The sequence below is a fragment of the Pituophis catenifer genome, unplaced genomic scaffold (assembly GCF_029215685.1).
Source record: "Pituophis catenifer annectens isolate HBS135680 unplaced genomic scaffold, rPitCat1.0.hap2 SCAF_1, whole genome shotgun sequence".
NCBI classification, from domain to species: Eukaryota; Metazoa; Chordata; class Lepidosauria; order Squamata; family Colubridae; genus Pituophis; species Pituophis catenifer.
Genome location: NW_027256881.1, coordinates 313877175 through 313884787, shown reverse-complemented (window position 1 = coordinate 313884787; position 7613 = coordinate 313877175).

The window sequence follows — 7613 nt, the reverse complement described above, 5'->3', positions numbered from 1 at the left end:
AGCTGCCGCTTTGCCAGCTGGGACTGAACCAGCAGCTGTGGCTGGCTGCAGGCTTCTTGCGCTGAAAACTACCGGCCTCCGCTTCTCCAACGTGCTGAAAAAGAGCTCCAGTCCTGTGACCATCGCTGCAGTCACCACCCTGTTCTTCACGCCGGCTGCACACATGCACCCCATCACCTGCTGCATCGGAGGGATGCGTGTGCACGGCCGGCACAAAGAACACGGCGGTGACGGGACAGACTAAAGCTCTTTTTTGGCGCGTTTGAAAAGCGAAGGCCGGCAGTTTTTGGCACAAGAAGCCTGCAGCCAGCTGCCATTGCCAGCTTGGTTCCGGCTGGCAAAGCAGTGGCTGGGAGGCTTCTCACACCAAAAAGAGAGGCGGCTGCAAGCATCTCATGACAAGGGGGCAAACAAATGTGGGCTGGTGGGAAGCCCAGGGGCGACGTCTCAGCCCTGGCTTGCCTTCGCTGTCAGCCAGCTGTGGGAGGAAGGTAAGGTGGTTACGGGATGAAGAGGTGGGTCGCCGGGGAGGAAGCGGAGATATTGAGTAAGGGCTGGGGCCTCTGAAGCAGAGGAAACAGGGTGATGCGTAGCAAAGGGAGAGCGGGCAGCATGCAAGAAGCCTGGGGAAGGCCGTAGCCAGGGAATGGTGCATTCCCCTACCCGAACGAGGTAGGCGATGGGCAGGCGGAGACTCCAGGGCCTCGGGGAATGGTGCATCCCTGGGCCCCGAACCCAGGCAAAGGGTGAGCGGGCAGTATGCTTACCTTTGGTGAGCTGACCAGAGCGGGCGAGACATGGAGGCAACTGGCGAGGCGATTAGCTGGGCTGCGTGATGAAGGCAACATACATAGAGCGGGGGTGGGCAGGGCGAGTGTCAAGCGGGCAGGTGGGGTGAGCGTCAAGCAGGGCCAGCCAGAGATGATAATTACCAGTTCGGCGAACCAGTTAAAATTGCTGCTACCAGTTCGCCCGAACTGGTCCGAACTGGCTGAATACCACCTCTGGTTATGACTTAGGACTTATAATAGGCAGGCTCCATTATAGTCATAAGTCAAGGACTACTTGTATGCTAAAGTTGTTTTCATGTTCTATTCAAATTTCACTATATCTATATAATTCACCTAAAATTGATTTTTTTAAAACTTTTTAATCCCTTTATTCGTGGTAGAGTGAGGGTGACTGAATGGAGCTGAGTGTTTACTGGCTGGATGCCCTTCCAAATGCCTACATGGAGTTTGCAGCAGATATTTCCTCTTTGCACCCTGGGAAACATCTGCTACTACCTAGGATTGAACTCTTATCTTTCCAAGTGGGAGGGAAGCATCTTCACCATTAGGCCACCACACGCTCATTTATGTAGTGTAAAAATACATGGTTTCTTCAAATAAGAAAATAACTATCTTACAAATAGTGATTAATGTTCATGACAGCTTCATCAAATGAGTTTTCAAGTTTCTCGGCCACATGTTAGGAAAGATCGTTGCTTCTGCTCCTCTTTGTGAACTTTAACAATTGTTTGCACCAAGAATTTATCAAATTAATTGTCAGGATGTGGATTATCACACCAGTCAAGCCTAGGACAGTTCTACAAGAGACAGACTGCTGAAACTGGGTATATTCATGATCCAAAATGCCACAATTACCAAAAAAAGCCTGAAAAACAGAGTGATAGTTAAATGTGTATTTCATTGAGTCAACATTGCAGGAAACCATGCAATACAGAGCCAGCAAGCAAAAATAATCAGGGAAACATACAATTGAAAAAGATTAGCATGAATCAATAAAGGAAATTCTTCGGCATGTTGGAAGTGCGAGGTGGCTCCGGGGAACTTCTATCATATGTGGTGGGAAGGCCCAAAGGCAAAGAAATATTGGAATCTGATAAAGAGCTGGTTGGAAGAAATTTTGTTAATAAACATAGAAGTCAAACCAGAATTTTTCTTTTTGGGAATGACAAGAGGGCAAATACAAGAAAGACATAAATTATCTACTACTGCATATACGTACAGTGGCACGGATAGCCTTTGCGCAGAAGTGGAAAGAGAAAGATACCCCAAATGAAGAGGAAATACTACTAAAAATTTTCAACTGCGCAGAAATGGATAGACTCACCTTGGAACTCAAGGATAAAAGCAAAACATTGTACTATAAAATCTGGGCAAAATTCTATGAATGGTTAGATAAAAGGAGGATAGCAGAGACAAATGTGTAGTGTTAGACTAGACTTATATACGTTATTATAGATAAATATGTATGTGAATTTATAGACAGGTATATGTAGGTATAGATATGTATAATTGTATAGGAATAAGGTATAAATTACTAATATTATATTATGTTTAAATAACGTATAAGATGTAAGGAATATATTATTATATTATCATTAGTATATTATGTATTAACTTAAAGTGTTGGAAGATGCTTGGGACTAGTGATGTCATATCTATGTCCAATGTTTTTAATTTTGAATTACTAATAAAAAACTTTTTAAATTAAAAAAATAAATAAATAAAAGTTTTCCCTTTACTTATTCCATCCAGCACAGATTGAATTCTTTCAGTCGGGAGTTCTAGAGGCAACTAGATATATGAAAATCAAGCTTGTAAACAGCACAGAGCTGTCAGGTTTCTTTAACTCAATATTGTCTCTATCAGCCTTCCTTATCCTGGTAATCCTCAGATATGTTTACATGGATTCCTAGGATTCCCAATGAGTGCTATTTTCACCTCTACTCCCTGAGAACTGTTACAATTCCAATATGGATGGGTGTCCACAATAAAGTCTGCCTCCTGATGGGCAGTTCAAAAATTATATGATAGATAGATAGATAGATAGATAGATAGATAGATAGATAGATAGATATAGACAGACATAGATGGATCTAGAAACTTCTCTTTGCAAATCATGTCTTCTCTCTGAAACATACACTGGTAAGACTTTGAACTTGTAAGAACAAGCAAACTGAGCTTTTCAGCCTTCCTCTGGGGCATAGAACAAATATCTGTTCTGACTCCAGTCCAGATCTAGCTGGGCATACATATTTTGGAATGGATAATTAAAGGCTGACCAAATTACTTAACTTGGGAAATAAGAGAACTACAGTTGGAGATCTGTCAGGATTTGGCAATGGGTCTTTGAAAGCATGCAGAGTCTACTATGGAAGTGGACTTAGATGACCAAGGGTGAAATCTTAGTTTCAAAAGATAAAATAAAAATATTTGCGAATATACAGAGATATTTGGACCAACCTTCCCAATTATGTTTTTGAAAGCTGTGGAAACACATGGCTCTTCGGAAAGGCATTTCATGATAAGTAACCCTAAGCAACCCTGAACGGTGGCACATCAAACTGATTATAATTCTGTTACACATGGATTTTATTAATTTTAATACTTAATAAATCATTCAATATGCTTGGAAAGGAAGTGGCATGTAATCTAAACTGGATAAAGAAGGAAGTAAAGACGAATGGGGATTGGAATCCCCAGGGGAAGATCTCTTAAATTCCAGAAGGTGACATAAACCAGTTATAATCCATTCATTTTAGAAGAAGGAGGCTTTTAAAGACATATAGAATTTTATCAGTGGCTTGATCTTTGTTTCATTAATATCATGTCAGCAAACATTGGAAATAATAGAAATAATAGAAATATTGAATGTAGAGAATTTCGGGGGGGGGGGGGGAGAAATCTTGAACCTGAAAACTGACAATTCATAGGAAAGAATTGCTGAATTCTTACTTTTCAGTGGATAAGTAGCTTTACAATTCTATGAACATTAATTACCACAGGTGCACTAAAGAGGAAAAAAACAAGCCAAAATGCGAAAGAGAAAATATGAAAAATATTACTTACAACAGCACTATTATAATACTTTAAAAAAAAAAAACCACCTCTCTGATGCAAAATATTTTATCAGTTCAAAGGCTATACAGAATTTTATTATATTTGCAAACGTAACATTATACATCATAAAATATTGGAGAGGGAGGGAAAAGACCCATATAAGCCGTCTATGAGAATTTAACATAAGCTGATAAAAACTATATCAATGTTTCTCAATTTGATGCCCTCCAAATGTTATGGGATTACAACTCCCAAAATATATCATCATGCTGGCTGAGAATTTTGGGAATTGAAGCTCCAACAAATCTGGAATACAGTAGGTTCTAGGAGGATGGTCTAAATAATGCAATAATATACACGCCAATATAAATTTAGATGAAAACATGAATGTAAACATTCATTAATATACAACATGCATAGACATATACTGACCTTCTGTTTCAGAACTGTAGCTTTTGCAGTAATTGTGCTTTACCATCCACAGAGGCATCAATCTAACAGGCACTATTGATGTATAGTCCCTCTCTTTTGTAAGAATACATGCAGCCAGGGAATTCCTGTACAGCTATCCCACCCATCCCCTGTAGAAATGAAGGGAAGCTATGCAGTCTCAAAGCCCAGCAAATTGTGCCTAGAACTGCATTGTTTCTAGGGAGTAGAACATCACACAAGATGCTGGGTTTCAACTAGCTACTACCCATAGTGGAGCTAATCAAATTGAAATTATGATCTTCATACATTGGTGTATGTCTTTTCTACATTTTAAAAAATATAGACTGGGGGGAGGGGGGGAGGAGCTATATCTCTCTTAAAACTTCCCCTGCACCCTTTGCTTTTTAAATTAATGTTAAATTCCAAATTTTATAAAGCCCTTTTATGCAGTGAGCTATTAACCTAACAAAACGATTGACTCGTATTTGATGTGCAAGAATACCAACATCTTATTAGAATGATGGAAAGGAGGAGAGAATTTAAATTAAAATGTTTTTGCCAAAAGTGATCTAAAATGGAGGAAATTGCCAAGATCATAATTAACACCTTTTTTAAAAAAAAGTGCAGAGAAAATCTGGGTATTGTTTTACCCCAGAGTAAAAGCCACAGAACAATCAATCTAATTCCTTGAGCTCAAGACACCTTTAGATTTCTCCCCCTACCCCAAGAAGCAGATCTCTCTTGAATTTGATCTGCTGATACTGCAATTGGGTTTTAAAAAAGAGGGAACTTTTTCTTCCTATTAGAGAATTACACATAGCTGAAGAGACTACTAATTCACTTATTTAATTTCACTTTCAGAGTGATATAAGACCAACGTCTTCTCTCTCCACAGTTACCCTCCATGCACAACACTCATTGGGTCTGATCTCTGCCTGGTTAGCAGAAGACATGAAAAGCAGAGATAAGACCAGATTCACCTACATCAAAAAATGCAGATTTCCTGAATATGTTGAAGACTTCACAGCTGTGTAGTCATAAATGGCAAGAGGTTCCTTTCACTGCTTCTGTTGAAAATGAGTAGATATGGGGTAACAGTCACACATGGACCAGGACCTCAAACCAGTGGGTGCAATATCCCACTATCACTGCAACTGTTATTATTAACAAGAAAGAATCAGTAAAAGAGGTTAACTTCACAAAACGTATTTAGAAATCCCTGAAATATGTATACAACAGCCTGTTTGCCAGGATTACCATTATAACTACTACTATGATTGTACATGTATGTTGCAAGAAGTTCTGTATTATACATGGAATCATATATATTGCTTCCCCCGTTCCCTTCATTCTAGATTACAGATGTTTAATTGCTGCATTTCAGTCTAGTTAAGATATAATATTCAAGTAATAACATATTCTAATGGAGCAGGGAGGCAGGGAAAATGAAAAATTTACTGTCATGTTACACAACTACATTTAAAAATTAAATAGAACAAATGTAAAATTCTGGTGCATATACAATACATTGGTTAAGATTTCTAAAACTAGGATTTTGCTGGTTTTTTTTTTTTAAAAAAAGAAGTATCACTTTTTGTGATACTATAATTATGCAGAATAATTTATACCTAATAAGAAATAAAATTTTCCATCTTCCACAAAATATATATAACTATAACATTCACATTGCTAGTTTAAGAAAACAAATGTGAGTTTTACATATTATGTAGCAATCTTTGTGGACTCTTCTAAATCAGTATATGTAGCCTTGATTAAATAATGCTTGAAAAACAAATCTGGTTTGTCCCATACAAAACATCAGATTTTTTTTTTAAGAAAAGCTAAAAGCTAAATAAGTTTTCCCATTTCACAATGGAACAATTACAAGCATAGTTTAGTTAACAGGGGGGAAATCTACAATATGATAGTAATGAAACAATGAGAAAATATACATAAGGTATTGTCCTCATAGAGGGATTCTGTGTCAATTTCCACAGGGGAATGAGCCAAAACTGAATCTTTTTCTAATCATATTGTTTGGTAAATTCACCGAAGAAAGCAATGCAACATATTAGTATTCAGAGCTAAGCCACATGATTATTAGATTCATCATTTAATTGTACCACTTGAGGCTGGAGCAGTGATTAAATGTTAACAATGTCATAATGAAAATATGATTTAATTCATTTATGTTCAAGGAACTAGTTACCTAATGAACTTTTGTCTTGTTCACCTTTGTTCTAGCAAAACCTGGATGGGATACAGGTTATGTTTTTGCTCATGAGAGAGATTTCTGTTCAGTTACTATGACTTCCTAAGCCCGGTTCCTCATCTCTCATTCTATTCAGGAGGTCCCTGGGACCTGTTTGGAGAAGAAGGACAAACCACTTCTATGGATTATTATTAGCACCACATTAAAAGGAACCACTGCTTTGTATTCATCTGTTTTACAGTAGGATTAAACAGCTTTAGGGTCACTAGAAGAGGTTAGTAATGTCATTTAAGAAGATGGAATGTTGTATATATGTTACTGAAATGAACAGGGATGAAAGAAGTGAACTGTAAATTTGTTTTAAGAAACCTACATATCAATGTTTTTTAAAAAGTGCAAACATTGTTATAACTTGTTTAAAAGACAGTAATTTAGAAAGACTCGGCAATTTGGGTCACTGGTTTTTGGCAAATATCAATGCAATATCTCTTTCAGATATAAAAAAATGGGGAATATATCTCATTTTGTTTTGGTTTAGCATCTTGTATGACCCATAGTTATAACCACTGTTATTTGTGAACCATGGGTTATGGCTTAGCATGATGTGCTAGTCCAACCATTATAGTTGGTTCAACCCATTCGTGACCAAGGAAATTAAGTAGAATGTGTGCATGCAACAATGTACAAAGATGTGCATAAGCTCTCCCATATTTTTGTGTATAAAAATATGGGGGAGTTTATGAACGTTTAATTTCTGCTGCAGTCTAAAATGGTACAGCCCAACATTACACACATCACATAAAGCAATTATCATACATTTTAGCTCTTAGCTAACATAGATTTCAGGCAGTCCATTCCAGCTGCTCTATCTTATTCTAATTTTTTTTTTGCTAATAGAATATAAAATATTTACATAGATATTTTTCAGATTTTATAAAATTGCACACTGCCTACCATTGTAGCTAGATTTAAAAAATCATCCACCCACCCACCCAAAAGGACTGGATGTTATACCAAGTTTGCCTTATAACATAGTTAAAATATGCCAATTATAACATAGTTAAAATATGCCAATTCTTTATCAAAACATTTGAAAGTGTTTTAACAAACACTCAGCTTCA